General features: G+C 34.3%; 1 long non-coding RNA gene across 3 annotated transcripts in view; it reads left to right on the top strand.

Moving 5' to 3' along the window:
* The window catches only part of LOC141451598 (uncharacterized), a 48,171-nt gene extending 37,104 nt beyond the window's left edge, over positions 1-11,067 (top strand). For all 3 annotated transcript variants that reach the window (XR_012456907.1, XR_012456906.1, XR_012456905.1), the window contains 2 exons: positions 3,019-3,164; positions 10,326-11,067. This is a non-coding gene — a long non-coding RNA (uncharacterized lncRNA). The remainder of the gene's footprint in view (positions 1-3,018; positions 3,165-10,325) is intronic.
* The last annotated feature ends 5,401 nt before the right edge of the window (positions 11,068-16,468 follow it).

The following is a 16,468-nucleotide window of genomic DNA, read 5'->3' as shown; positions in this document are numbered from 1 at the left end:
TAATGCTTATGACCCAGAAAATTCTAGCCTAGAAGGTACTAAGACTTTCTCTTACCTGGCTTTTCCAGTCAAAAAAAAAATTATAAAATTTTCTCCTCGGCCAGACCAGGTGAGGAAAGGAGGGATCCGTATGTGCACCAAAAATCACTCTAATTTTTCCATTAGCTCTATATTGAAGGCAATTTCAAAGATACAGTGTGTACAACAATTTGCTATAAGAGATAATAATAATAGAGATAATAATTTCCTATACTATACCCAATATTTTGGTGTACTTTGCCCTGACGGGTTTTCTCCGACAATGCTATATTCTTTGATATTTTTAAGCTACCCTGGCTACATGCTCTTGAAGCGAAAAAAACGATCCAAGACCACTTGACCGGATGACAAAGAGATGATGTTTTAGTTGGTAGTCTTTTTGAGGAGTCTGACAACTTAAAGCCTAATTCTATATACACCTCCCTATCCCCCCCCCCGTGTAAGGGAGAAGGGTCATCAGGATCAGTCCCCTGAAGCGTCCAATCTTCTTGTCACATTGTGCAAATGAAATTTTTTAATTGACACTTTTTTTTCATCATATTTTTTACTGCCAACCTTTATTACAGAAAGGCATTTAGAAAGGAATAGATAGAAGCGAATGCTGCATAAATAGAAGTGGCCTATTTAAATCTAGATGGAAGCTACGTAAAATTTTAATATCCGTTTGGTTGGTTGAATAGAATATTGTATGTGTGCACATGACATGACAGACGTAATAAAAGAAATAAGTTTATGAAAAGGTAAATGGTGTTAGGGAGAGAAATAAGTACAAAAGGTGACGCAAGTATTGCTGGCAGTACGATGCTAACTATGGTGCAGAGAAACTTGGTTTTATTCTTCATGTTATAATAAAAATGGATAATTAAATTTTTGTAACGTTTATATTTTTATGCCGCCATAAACAAGATAGAAAAACTGGCAAAGAAAATTCTTAGGATAGAAGGGCTTGTGAGAAAGAATGGATGTACCCTTAATCGAATTCGATTGAGTGTATAAGTAGTGAATTCGTACTTTTGTAGAGGACTGGCACTTTAGAAGGATGCATAAAGTTGCGGTATCCTGAGAATTGAAGGAAATCATTGGGTCCTTTTACGTGAAAATCGCCTTAAACTAAAAAAAATCGCGCTTCAGGATACGGATACGGATCTAGATTCAGTATATGGGAAGCACTTTTAGCACCTCAAACTCATGCACAAAAAAACTCTCGAGGGCTAAAAGCATTTTATGGTATAGGATTTGATCTCATCAAACATTTTCGGTGACAACTCGGTTTTTTCTTCTGCGAATATTTGTCACACCTATCTCTAGTAAATATTCCTGAAGATGTACAAAAATATTTACATTTCAATATTGGCAGAAAAATGTCAGCAGGAGATTGAGAAGGATGGATGTGGTGGCCCCCAAATGACAGGGAAATTAATTTATCTGAGGGTGCCACAAACATCATCGGCACCAGTTTAATTCTGGTTTGAAGGCCGCTCCATTTTCCCATTGGTGCCCAAAAATATAGCGGGGTTCATGTGACCTCATTCTGGCAGAGAGGGAGAGAGAGAGAGACCCGATTCTCTCTTTCGCTTGGTTTTCCTTTCAGCCAATCCAAACATAGCAAAACATGTTTAGATAACGAATATGACAAGCTTTATTTAGAATTCCCCATCAAGCAAAATATCATATCTGTTTTAGCCTCCATGTTGGTTCTTGCTTTTGCTTATTAACCATTCGAACTGCCTCCTTCTCATTCTCTGAAGATTTCTTCTCAAGTAATTTCCAGTTTGCTGCAAAAATTTAATTTTATAAACTTGGCAAATAACGTCAAGTTTTTGGACAAGTTTTTTCTGGGGTCGCAAAAGGGGTCTTTTTGGAAAGCGTAAACAATAACTGACGAATACTACACAAGTACACGCTAGTTATCCAAACGGTTATAGGCTAGACCTGCAAAGCTAAGATGTACTCGTATTGTTGGTTTAGTGGCATCGATCCCCTGTCTTAGATCTTGTACAATATTTAATGGTTAATATGAGAACTTAATAGCAAAGTATTTTTGCTAGTTGCCTCCGTCCATCTAATTTGGTAGTTGGACCTAAAACATGACTGAAAAAAAGAAGTCATTACTGAACATTTTCTTGGAATCCCTATAGTAGTCTTTAAAGAAAAAACTGAACAGACGCTTTTGGCAACTTAAAAGATTTAGGCGATTGATTTAACCTGTATCTATACAACAAAAGACTGATTTATACTTCTATTTGAAAACCAAACTGGGCGTTTGGAATAGAGCTATGGGTTTCAACCAAACGCTCCAATCTCTACAATCTAAAATACTAAAATCTATAGTAAACGCTCCTTTTTTACGTCTCCAACCGGACTATAAATACAGATCTTAGTATTTCTTTTATCATGCAAGTTGCCAAAAAACGATACAGCAAACTGCACTTCAATCTGTAAATCCTTTAGCTCCAAATCTTTCTTCTAGAACTCTTCCTGACAACTTAACAGTCTTAAAAGACAGCCTCCGCACCAATCTCCAAATAATTCAATCTCGACAAACTAAAATACTTCGAACTATAGTAAACGCTCCATTTTACGTCTCTAACCGGACTACACATACTGATCATAACATTCCTTTTATCACCCAAGTTGCTAAAACACGATACAGAAAATTCCACTTCAGCCTGCAATCACACGCATATCCTCTAGCTCAAAATCTTTCTTCTAGAACTCTTTCTGACAACCCAAAAGTCTTAAAAGACATTTAGCCTGGTGGTCTTCTCTCTAATGAAAAAGAGTTACCACGCTGTTTTTTGTCGACGAAAATAAATAAACGAATTAATTGTTAAAGTTTTATGTATTTTCTTAACTTTGGAATTAAAAATGTACATCCTGCCGTGTCGGCTAATTAAGGCTAACATTTTATCCGCCTTGCTAAGAATTTAAGAGTTAAAATAAATATTTTCTTTTTATTCTTAAATTTTTTGTTTCCAGTTGATGGTCCCCGGAGGACGGCAATGGCCTAATCTAAGGGAGGATGGATATTTTACGACTTAACACTCAAAAACTTTGGTCCAGTAATTCATCACTGGATAGAAGCTGCCTGGGTAATTTGGAGCACTCTAGGAGAAGCGGGCAAGGTAGGTAAAAGTGGCCAGCTCCAGAAGCCAGGCCTCTTCTAGCTTCTATATTAAATTTTCTTCTGTTTAACTCTGCTAAATTAATAATTTAATATTTACATCTTTTAATATTGAACAATATTGCTCCCAGTTAAATACGTTTAAGGGAACCTAGATTCCCTCGGCTTCCAACTTTAGAAACTCCGTGATAAAATATTTTCTCCTGCTTTATAAATTAAATAACTCACTTATCTTATGGTATTTCTATTGAATTTTCACCAGAGAATAAAAAGGAAATTGAAAAACAGTAAAATAAGTCAGACAGTAAATTCCATTAATTCCATTTTTCTTTCAGTAAGTCAACCTAGTTTTTAGTTTTTGCAAACTTTTTATTGGCTAATTTTGAAGGCAAAAATGGGAAGTTCAGTGCTACTTGACATTTTCTTTTTAAGTGAAAAACTTCTATCCTTAAACTGCATTTCCGGAAGCTCAGCAAACTATCCAACTTTATACTTCATCCAAAATGTTCTTATTTAGAACATATAATATTACAAAATACTTTAGCATTTCCCTCAAAAAGTTTTCCAGCCATAAATCTTTTAAGATTAAGAAGTGGAAGGAAGTGTGGGATGGTGCTAAATCTGGTAAATGGGAAGGATCCATTCCATCAATTAGTGACTCCAATCCGTCAGTTTCTGCATTACCAAAGTTTTTGTCCTTGAGGACAGGTACTTTTCTCCTGCAAAAAAGATGATTTTTTTTGTTTTTGTAATCCAGACTTGTTCTCGAGAAAGTTTTTCATCCACTTGGTCCAGAAAACTTGCGTATTTTTCATCAAGTTTGGTTTTACTCTGTAATAACTCCTCTAATATAGAAGAAAAGAATTCTGTAATCGTTCAAAAACAATTCTTCATTTTCTTGTTAGTTAATAGTTGTTTTATATATAAACTTAAATATGCCATCATTTCACTTGGCATAAATTATGTAAAGAAGTCAATTCTACAGATCAGGTTGAGGTTTGACGTGAGTTATTTAGATACGAGTACCAAATAATATCAAAATTTCATTGATAACACTTCCTTTATCACGGCAGATAACGCTCATACGAGATTCTCTAACTTTTAACACCTCTAACGTGCCATTTTATTTGAATTGTACAATATTGTTTGAAGGAAAACGCTTGGGCGGAAGCATGAATCGATTCCTTTTTTGTTTAGCATTCATCAACCACCAATGTGAAATCGTGAATTCCGAAAATCGTGTGGATGTTATATCGTTTTAAAGAAGACCTCTTCACCAAAACTGCATCCACTAGCTATAAAACGTTTTCATTTCTTGAAATACATTCATAATCGTCCCAATTCATGCGTAGAAGTTCACCTAAATTGCTCTCTACGAGGGTCGTTTGAAAAGTCTGTGCAAAAATAAAAACTACTTAATTTTTTGGGGCAAACCTTTTGTATTTTCCAACATAGTCTCCTTTTAGGCTTATACACTTCGTCCAACACTGCTCTAGTTTGTTGATCCCTTTGTCCAAGTCTGAAAATTAGTCATTCGTTTCTGCAATCACCTCCTCGTTTGAATAAAATCTTTTTCCCGCCAGCCATTTCTTCATATTGGGAAACAAATAGTAGTCCGAGGGAGACAAGTCTGGAGAATAGGGGGGATGAGAAACGAGTTGGAACCCTATTTCCATTAATTTTGCGACCACAACTGCTGAGGTGTGAGCTGGTGCGTTGTCGTGATGGAAAAGGACTTTTTTGTGGGCCAATCGTGGGCGTTTTTCTTGCAGCTCGGTTTTCAAACGGTCCAATAACGATGAATAATATGCACCTGTAATAGTTTTACCCTTTTCCAGATAGTCAATGAGGATTATTCCTTGCGAATCCCAAAAGACAGTCGCCATAATCTTTCCGGCCGAAGGAACGGTCTTCGCCTTTTTTGGCGCAGATTCCCCCTTGGTAACCCATTGTTTAGATTATTCTTTAGTCTCAGGAGTGTAGTGATGTATCCATGTTTCATCCACAGTGACGAAACGACGCTTAAAGTCCTGCGGATTCTTCTGGATCAGCTGCAAACCGTCCTTGCAACACTTCACACGATTTCGTTTTTGGTCAAGCGTGAGCAATCGCGGCACCCATCTTGCGGATAGCTTTGTCATGTCCAAATGTTGATGCAAAATATTATGTACCCGTTCATTCGAGATGCCCACAGCACTAGCAATCTCACGCACCTTCACTCTTCTGTCATCCATCACCATATCATGGATTTTATCAATGATTTCTGGAGCAGTAACCTCAACAGGGCGTCCAGAACGTTCAGCGTCACTTGTGCCCATATGGCCACTCCGAAAATTTTGAAACCACTTATAAACTGTTCTAATCGAAGGTGCAGAGTCACCATAATGTTTATCAAGCTTCTCTTTTGCCTTTCATAAAGTAGTGTTTAATCAACACACGAAATTCTTTTTCGTCCATTTTTTGAAAATCACTCGACTTCCTCGATTCAAACGAATGCCAAACACAAAGAAATAGACCGATCTGGCTGAAACTTGGTGTGTGTTCTTCCAAGAGATGCTACTAACTAAACATAACCTCAATACGCGCCAGTAGTGCTATCTCTCTGACTTTGCACGGACTTTTCAAACGACCCTCGTATTTTTTATATTTAAATTTTATTCTATTTTGAGAATAGAGTATTAACATTTAGATGTTATACTCTTTTTTTAAAAAAAAAAAATTATTATTTACTGTTTTTATTTATTTTCCTTTACTTAAAATTTATTTGTTTTGGCTTTTAATAATTTATGAATGTTCAGAATATTTTAAGCCTAAAAGTGCTTACTAAGAAGCACTTAGCGTGCTTTACGCTCCAGTTACTCTTGTGGCCTACTTCAATAACAAAGAAATAGCATTTAATAAAGTAGATTTTTGGTTAAACAAAATTTTTTTTTTTACGATTACCATATTTGTTTTATAATTTGTAATAATCTAGAAATTACATTCAGTTTTACTGAAAACTTCAAGTCATCCGCTGACATTTTTTTAGAAATATTTTCTTCTATGCACTTTGTACGATTTCCCCGGAAGTGTTCAGGTCCCCTGAATAGGAAAACTAAGTTTTTACAAATTGTTTTGTATGTGTTTTCTCGAAATTTGAAGTTTAATTTACATATTTAATTCTTATTAATATACAGGGTGATCCATTTAAAACGCACCAATCGCTAATAACTTTTTAGGAAAGCGGAATTTCGAAAAAACCCACGAATTAAACTATATGTTTTTTTTTGTTTGGTTTTCAAATTTTCCACCCCCGATGCTGTATCATCATTTTTGGCGGAATTACAGCTAAAAACCCAATTGGGGTTTCATAAGGACCACTGGTTTTGACAATGATTATGAAAACTACATATAAATTATGAAAAATGACGTTGACCCCGTTTCGATATCCCTAATATTAGTCGAGATATTAAGGATCAAAGTTACAATTTTATCTATTCGTGAACGGTTTTCAATATTTTTCCACCAGAAATACACGTTTTGGGAGGTCCTCTGACTGCAAAAAATATTATTTTTGATGCAAAGAACAAAAATAATAATAATTGAAGATTTTAAAGAATGTAGTGTAATGTAATGGTTGTGGGTGAATCAGGATAAATTTGTTTTATCATCAAATAAAAGCAACCATCACATCATTTTAATGTACCCCGTATGCCTGACTTCTTGACCTATGATTACGGTATGAATATCTTGCAGCATCGGGGGTGGAAAATTTGAAAACCAAACAAAAAAAAACATATAGTTTACTTCGTGGGTTTTTTCGAAATTCCGCTTTCCTAAAAAGTTATTAGCGATTGGTGCGTTTTAAATGGATCACCCTGTATATGGTAGATGGTGAGGCCGTACGTTACACTGTAATGATACATTAGAGTAACTTTTCTCATACCCTGAACTCCTATATTCCGCTAACTTGGTACCGCATTAAAATTATCACTTTTCTCACATTACCTCTTCATCCAACCAGTTAAGATCCACGTTAGCCGACAGCGGTTAGAGGCGATGTCCTCAAAGTTGGTATAGTGGGGATTCCATTCCCGGTCTAGGTCTTGGATTTTATTTAATGGTTTATAATTAAATACTAAAGTATATTTTGCTATATCCGCTCCGTCCACGACACCTAATTTGAGTAGATGGGCTTGAAGCCGGCCTGGAAAAATAGACTGGACTTAATTTATTCATTTCTTTTTACGCCGTTCTAGTTGGAGCTATCTTATTATCAATATTAGCACTATGCATCTTCTTTACATCAACTTGCAAAAGAGATTGATCCAAAATATTGTAAAGATCCCCATATTAAGGCGTGAGACCCCATTTTTGATCTTCAAGACAGATATGACGAGCAAGAAAAATGGGTTAGCGTAAGTGACACGGTGGGGGAGAGGTACTCTTAAGAAGTAATGAAGAAGGTGCTCTGGCAGTTAAATTGATGGTTCTATGCAGAAAAATTCCTTAACTTGAAGAAATTTTAAATTGAAAAATTAAAGACAGTTCAGAATAAAGTTCTATAATTTAAAAATATATCTGAACCCAAAAATAAAACTAATTTTAATTTAAAAATTCTAAGTAATTTCACGTACTAACCATATTTTCTACTTCATTGGATAATTGCCTCTCCAATTACCAAAATTAGCTTTTAGTTTTCTAGTTCGCCGGTTCAAAAAAAAAAATAGGTAATAATGAAAAAAGAAGATTCTTTCATGTAAGTTACCACCTGGTTAACGGTGTAATGATTTTGCGGTTGATTGCAATGCCTCCGTGTAGAAAATTAACTAGTTACAGTGGAATACTTAAGTGCGGTAGGGGAAGTGGACATGATGGAGAAGTGTCATCGAGGGTAACGGTAGGACTCATGGACACGCGACACTACAACTGCAAACTTGCATGTATTTACACACACACACAAAATAGAAGCGGCAGTGGTCAACTTGAATGGTGTATACACTATCTGTCTTCTATAAATTGGTAACCAGCTAACTTCCTGTTCGTCAATCTATTTTAACAAAACTTTTGCCAACACACTTAACAGTTAATCAACCTAGTTTCTATAAAAAAAAAAAGAAGCGTTCATTGAAAGAAACTTTATTGAGTTTTTGAGTAATTTACAAGATATTTGTGGTTAAGTTTAAACCTCAATTGAAGAAGTCTTAAGATTTTTTAAAGAAATTTTTCCCAAATTGAATTTCCCATCAGTTATTCTACTTGTAATTTAAAAACCAAAACTTTCTACAATCGCGAAATAAACAGGGCTAGTAATTGACGATTTTTTTCAATCATTGTTTAGACTATTTCTACATGGGCGTAATTAGTAAGTTCTCATGTTTACGTGAACAAAATTATACTATAGATTTTTAAGGTAGATTGTTAAATTCAGTTATTAATAAATAATTTATCTGATCTGATTAATCTGATTATTTATTTTGCAACTGTATCCAATACAACAAGCAAAAGAGATTATTGATAAGGATAGCGCAAATGCAAATACTACATAGATACAAGCGCGCATGCATGTGCATCCACAGACATGAGTGGAGTGAACGACGACCTTCCAGTGATGGAAGCAGTTAGTTCGCCAGGTTACACAGCAACCATTCCAGGAGATCGGCTTTATATGTTGAGATGATCGCGTGGCTACCGCAGCTCTAGTCTGCACTGTGGATTAGAAGGAAGTGTTGTGGTAGACATGCTGTGGATCAGAGGGTTGTAATGATTGTATAGATTTGAGTGGAGTTTTGTGTATCGAGATTGGGGCTATTACCAGAGACGAGAGGAATATTTAGATCAGAGTGTATAGTATGATTGGAGACGTAGAAGGGAGCGTTAACTATTGTTCTTAAAATTTTATAGACTGTAAGGTTTGAAGTCGGTTGATGTTAGATTTTTTGGCATTTCCGTAGAGTTGTGCTTCCATATTGGGGCAAGTAGGACGGTTTTTAGTTTTCTTTTGTTCGTCAGGGTCAGTTTTGAACGTTTATCAAGTAGTCTTTTCAAAATTTTATTTCTAAGATTGAGATCAATTCGTTTCGAGTCTCGTATGGGGTAAATAAAATTATAAGTTAGTGATACCTTTTAATAAATTTAGCCAAGCGGTTTAGAAGCGAGTCTCTCAAAGATGTATTGTGGTATAATGGTTTCGATTCCTGGACTAGGCCTTAGATATTTATTTAGTGCTTAAAATGGTAATTTATTACTAAATTATGTTTTCGTTAGTCGTCTCCGTCCACGAAACCTATTTAGGTAGTTAGACGTAAAAGCTTGCCTGAAAAAATAGGCATTACACTTTAGTAAAGTAAAGTAATGCCTATTTTTTCTGGCAGTCTTTACGTACAACTACCAATTAGGAGTCGTGGACGGAGGAGATTAGCAAATCTACTTTACTGTAAATTTCTTTTATTAACCATTAAATAAAATCCAAGGCCTAGACCGGGAATCGACCCTACTAACCCAACAATACATCTTACCTTTACGGGTCTCACTTTAGTAAAAATGTATTTGTTAACATCAGATATATTTCTTGATTTATGTATCTAATTCATTAATCTTGCTCTTGTGAATCTCTTCCAATTTATCTTAAATTGGGACCCTCGTTTTTTTAAATTTTCCCGCAATAGTTAACAGATTTTATTCATTTTTCTTAAGAATCACTTGATTTATTCAAAGCAATTGACCTGAATTCTGAGATAATAATAATATTAGAGAAGCTGTAACAATAGTTTTTTATTAAACATTCTTTCAAAATTTAAGGCATTTTTCTTTCCCAATTGTAGCATTAATCCCTTAGGAATTCTGGATGAGTTTATACTCGGGCAGCCATTAGAACACCTTACTGGTGTGTAAAAGGTCAAAGGTGAACTACTTGGAGGGGCGGTAGCGCCATTTACTTCCCGTCATCTATCAATTATTCCTCTGTTAGGCGTAAAACAGGAAACGACTACAACTCTGTTTAACCTTTACAATTGTGGGGTGCAAAGTGCTTCCTAAACTAGATGGAAATACTCGTACTAATCATATTTAAGCAGCCTCTTCACGACTGTTTCCCTTAATTAACTTTTAATATTAAATACAATTATTAATTATAAAAAAATAAGAAGAAAACTACAAAAGTTGCATGCTCTATTTGTTTCAGGATGAAGACGTTAAGGTTTGGACGGCCATCGATCTGGGTGCCAACATCACGCACATCGAGCATTTCCTGTACCAAGTAACGATTCTGATCCACTTTCGTTATGCTCAGCATGATCCAGAACTTCCTCATGGTCATGCTGAACTAACTATAACATTGTTTCTAGTACCCGTTCTTGGTCTACAACGTGACATCTCTCACGAATTCCACAATATTTCGCTTACTTTTGCTTTCGTTTAACGGTACTATCGTTTACGTATTCAATGAATAGTTTAGAAAAAGTGCACACACCAAAAATATTTTTTATTCAGTAACCATGTAACATTATGCAACTATGTATTATATCCGTACTAAAAGTAGAGACAAATACAATATGTAATTCACCAGTATAAATATTGAACGTAAATTTTGATTAGAATAGATTCTGCGGAGGTTGGCCATTTAGGCACGACCCAGCGAATCTGTTGAAACATTCTTGTCTGTCTTTAGGGTCTGGCTTCTATTGCCCTGTCTCTTTGATTAGATCTAGAAGTCTAGAGCACAGGTCATTTAATTCATGATTAAAACTTTAATTTTAAGTATTTCAGTTATTTTTAGCTCTCTCTTATTTTTAGAGTCTCATCTAAATCAGCTTCATTTTAAGCTCTTTCTACCGCTACCCGTATTCTCAATTAGCATAATTCTCGAACAAAACGTTCTTGAGAGATAACAAACAGATAGGTAAGTATATTCTTGAGAGAGGGCTTTAATTTGCCAGTGAACTGTAATACACCTGTCTATACATGTATATACAACTGATAGTACGTTCTTAAACTGAAATATCTCAGATAATCGAGATTTTTATTTAGTTTCAAGTAATTTTTTTTTTTTTTTGCGAAGGAGGAGCCTAACCTTGAGCAACCAATAACAATAAAGGCTTTACTTATTACACATAATCTCTAACCAATGATTGGCTAAAATTCCAAATTTTAAATTTAATACACGTCAAACGGGACAACTCAGAATATTAAATGTACAAGTACAACTGTCCAAATCGATTAACTCCACATTTTGAAATATCTAAATTTGTGTAAAAGCATTTGGTTTAGTCGCAGCTTTTGAGATTTATAATCAATATCTCAAATAATCGAGATTAACACCATTAATTTTTTTTTTTTTTTGGAGCCATTTAAATAATAAATAATTTATTTCAGAAGCCATTTTGATTAACTCCCTACTGTAATATAAATCGTTGCAATAATTCAACTCAAATTCAGTAGCAGGCGATAAATGATGACGATAGATTTATTTAAATTAAACTATATCTGAAGATGAATGTAAAACAGCCCAAACAAAAATTGATAAAACGAAGCACGGCCATATTTTGTAGAAAAAATAAAATAAATAATAAAAATTTAGCGCAAGTAAACTAAATATTAATTTAATTACAGATATTTTATTTATTGTAGAAGCCTTGTATTTTCATTAAAGACAGAGAATTAGAGATTGTATTTTATTGGCCTTGTACAGCTCCTAACTATACTAATGTGTTAATTGTATAAGTTAGCCCTTTTCAGTAAGCAGTTCAACGTTTATAATCTTTAGTAGGGAAGAGGTAAAAGCGTAGGGCTGTCCTAACTTCTTCTACCTTTTACCTTTCCCTATATATTACAAAACTGTATATTTTACTGCCGGCACTGACTACGTGATCAGCCTGTTTAATTCTTTCGACCTAAAGACAGCGCCAGCCCTGGCAGTAAGCAGCACAGTTACTTATTTCTGGGCAAAATTACTAGCTTCTTTCCTATGTCATTAACTTTGGATTCTGTGAAAAAAAAAAAATTGTGTTTTTCTTTTTTTCCTGAAGATAAAAAAAAAAACCATAAAATAAATAATAATTCAAATTATAGCCTGCAAAAAGGAAAACATTTTTATTGAAGAATTATCAGCAAAGATATCAGCAATAGCAACCATCAAGATCATCATCAATTTAGTAGAGCTGTAAAAGGACTGCAACTATCATAAACTCTTAGAGAACATGATTTGATTAGGCAGATTGAAATTTTTATTCCTTTGGCCATTTCTTTGCCAAATATAACTAGAAATCTTTGAAATGTGAGAAATATAAGGCTAGCTGTTGCGTACATTCTTAATCGTACTTCCATTAGATATTTTAATTATAATATATTTTTTTAAAATCCAATTGGAGCCCCTTGCTCTTTCTCTTGCTATGCTGTTAACACTAATTATTGCTTGTTAGATTTTCTCCTAACATCAGATTTTTACTAAAAAGTTTTATTTCCTAAAAGTGGAGAAAGACACACCTGTAACATACCAGATAACTTAAGACGTCAAACATTTGAGAAGTGTTAGTGCTGAAAGAATGAATCTTAAATTGTACTTCTATTTATTGTATTATAAAGACTTGGTCTTACAGCAAGAGTTTTGATTTATACATAGCTTAGTCCTAAGCATATAAAACAAGTACACAATTTTTTTGAACCCAAAAGTGAATAAAACACAAAAAATAGAAGTTATAACAATAAGAACTCTTTTTTACAATACTGAGAAAACTTATATTATAAATATAAAAGCAGTGCAGTTCCCAAATAATCGAGTACATCTTAGTACTAATCAAAATAATAATTTTTTTTTTTTTATCTTTTATTGGAATTTACAACTGCAACGATGTTGCAACAAGCAAATGTGGTACCTGATAAAAACAAAATACGTGAAAGAATGCGAGTGGAGAAGGCACCCAGTGGTGTCACTCCAGTAACGTGCTCTTACTATACTGCTCTCACGGATAAGCGTAGATCACGAGGACCACCTTCTCTTCAATCTCCTTAGAGAATTGCCTGGTAATGTGGAGGAAGATAGGTGTTCTATGAGAGGGTTCGAATGAGCTGCTGTAGAGGAATGAAATTTGAGAAAACGAGAGTTTTAGCAAAATCTTTAATGAAAGGGATTTTGAGATCATTATGGATGGTGAGGTTAGATACATAGAACGGAGCGAAGTATTTTTGGACTGTAATGTCTGGAGGCGTAGTGAGTTAGAACGCTTAGTCGATACCATAATACTTCAATAATAATAATCAAAAATTTTATTTCATCAATATTCGATTAAGGATTTGCTTAATTTTAAACAATTAATCAGAAATATATACAAACTGTTCAATTTAGTTTCATCATTGATCTCTATCAAAGATTCCATTTTGGTTTTTGAGCGAGATATGTAGCGATATATTTGTGTCTGAATGAGGTAAAAACAGGGCAAAGTACTCAGAAAGTGCTGTAAATTATCAACTTCGCCAGATTTACAGAGTTCACGAGGTTTAAGTCCTGAGAATTCATACTTTATTCCAGTCAGATTAGCGATATTAGCCTTGAACTTCTTTATTTTGGGGAAGGAAACTCAAAAGGTGGCCAAGGGAATCCTCAGGGCGCTAATATTTCTATAATAATTATTAAATGAAGAGTTGACAATTTGTACCACATCTTTGGAGATTAAGTCTTGAAGTAGAATCAAAGAAAATGGCGAAGAAGATTGATTTCTGCCTGATTACAACCGCAATAGATGTTAACCTCCACACATGGTAGTACATGTGCAATGCCCAAACCCTTATTAAAGAGTCCTTTATTGGGAATCAAGTAAAATATCAAATTGAACTTCCTTCAATTTCTAATATAATGAGTTATAATGGATATAAACTGACAGATACACAGACCATTTTGTAGAAACTACTTTCCTGACTCAGGTGATCTTAAAATATTTCTAGTGAAATCTCAAAATCGAATTACTAGTATAAGAGAAAGTAAAAATTAATATTTTCTTTAATAAATATTGAACATTGTCGAATTGACCGGACAAAGTGGATGGTACAGCATGGAATGTCGCTAAAATTGACTTTAAAATCTGATTTCTTCGCCAATCCCCCTGTAGCCCCAGCCCTAGGACCTGTGCCGCGTAACACACCACTCAGCTAGCTATAGCTTCAAAAAATAATGTATAAATGTGATCGAATCCCAACCATCTTAGCCAGTTTTATATTTCATTTCAAAAAAAATTTTTGAATGTTAACAGCGAGCTTTGAAAATACACCCAAATATTTGCAAATCTTTTAAAGTAACAATATTTATTACCTTTAAAGAGTAAAAAGATTATTGCCAAATTTCAGTTATAGCTCACAGATATAAGAGCTACATTTGATTAGATGCCTGAAAAGTAGCAGTTCTAATTTTGGAAATTTGACATTGTCACAACACCTTGTTAGAGCTAATACTTTGCTTAATAAATAACAGGTAAACATTTAGTAGTAATTTGTAGGGAATTGTTCCATTTGAATTTCAAGAATCATATGAGCGTTTCTAGCTAGAAATTTATGTTTTCCTCGTATCAAAGAAAACGCAGGAATAATAGATCAATCATGGCGGCAAGTTCTGAAAATAACAAATGGGAATTGCAGACGGCTACAGGAGTCCAAGTTCTTTCTCCACCCTGGAGTCTTCGGGCATCTTTCCTTCTTTTGTTTTGTTTTCTTTGTTCTGTTATCGCCCCCAGAAGTAGAGCTAAAGAAAATTTACATAGAAAGCAAACTGTTGTAAATCTTTTTGTCGTTACTTTAGTCAGCATAGGCTTTCGCATCGAATTCTTATCTAAACTGAAATTTGGATACAGAACTTGAGACCCATATTTCAATTGATCTGATTGGCTTTATTTTAATTAAATTAACAAGGCTCTGGTGAGTAGAATTTCCATAAATGATTTAGTTTTAAAGATATACTCGTATTTATTGTAGCAATTGATTTATGCAGTTTATTTACAATTAAATAAACTTGAAAGGATGCAGATCGTTCAAAAAGTAAAGTTATTAGAATAATAAAGAATGCAGCATGGTTTGTACATAATTGAACAGCTTCATAATGAACTACAAATACCAAAATCATCTTCTATAATGAAGTTAACATCTGTCAACTTTATTAGAAGTCACCAAATTGCCTACAGCTTCGCTTCAAGAATTTGGAATCAATAGCGAGCCTGCTCCCCAAGAATTGGGGGGGAAGTAGGTGGGTAGAAATCATTCAAAATTTGCGATTTCGTATCTATAAACGTATTTTTAAAATTTAAACTTTGCAAAAAAAGTAACTTACAATTGGAACCAGCGTATTTTGCGATATCAGTATTTTGAAAAAACCATTGAGTGAAAACGAATTTTTCTAAAGTAATCATATGGATGAAAGACAGGATCATTTCCCATGTTGAACTTTTAGAAAGAGCATGCACAGACATGTTAAAGTAAGTACGTAATTTATTTACAATAATTCTAAAAAATTAAACCAATAAAATCTAACAAATGTTGAAAATATTTTTCTATTATAATGAAAAATTGATGAGGTATATGATATTCCTCTTCTAAACCAGAAGAACAAATGGAACTTGGGTGGGAATTCCTTTCGTGACAAAGAAATCACGTTCTCACAGAGTGGTCTCCCACGATAGGGCGTCCAAGAGAGAAGAAAAAATAAAAAAAACTGCCTAAAAAAGGCCCTTAGACAGAGAAGGGCTGGAACTTCTAGACATTCCACAAGCTTAGAGTGCCAAGGCAATGCCTGACGAACTGTTTTATTGTAGCTGTATTTATAAAAGCGTTACACATCTTCCACCGTCTTTCAGTTGGCCTATTTATTTTTCTATTTCAGGGGAGTCAATTAAACTAACTCAATTAATGCATGGGCCAATTGGTGCTACAGGTATGCGCCGGCAAAATTACAAATACAAATTTTGGTAAAATGTGGATAGAATAACTATAACACTATATAATGTTATTTATTTAAACATTTATTTTAATTATTTAAAAAATAATTCTTTTTTACCCAATTACAAGCTTTACACTAACTTGTAACTTGTACTAGCTTTACGATGAGTTGAAGTGGCTTTTTCCTGTCTATCGCCGCCAATATTTTTTGGCTTCTTCCCTTTTCAAGTCATCCAGTCTCAAAGGCCTTCCTATATTTTTCAACTCTTTAAGTTTAAATCCTCCATCCATTCCCGTAACACTAGATCTCGCTCATCCGATCTCTATATTCCCTCTCACCATACCTCATCCTTTGACAAATCCTTCCTTATACGTGCTACCTCTCTCTGGAACTCCTTGCCATCATCTGTC

The sequence above is a fragment of the Rhodnius prolixus genome, unplaced genomic scaffold (genome assembly GCF_049639745.1).
Source record: "Rhodnius prolixus isolate KJV_2025 unplaced genomic scaffold, Rpr scaffold_14, whole genome shotgun sequence".
Classification (NCBI taxonomy): Eukaryota; Metazoa; Arthropoda; class Insecta; order Hemiptera; family Reduviidae; genus Rhodnius; species Rhodnius prolixus.
The sequence above is the reverse complement of the archived record's forward strand: the minus strand, read 5'-3'. Positions and strand labels throughout refer to the sequence as shown.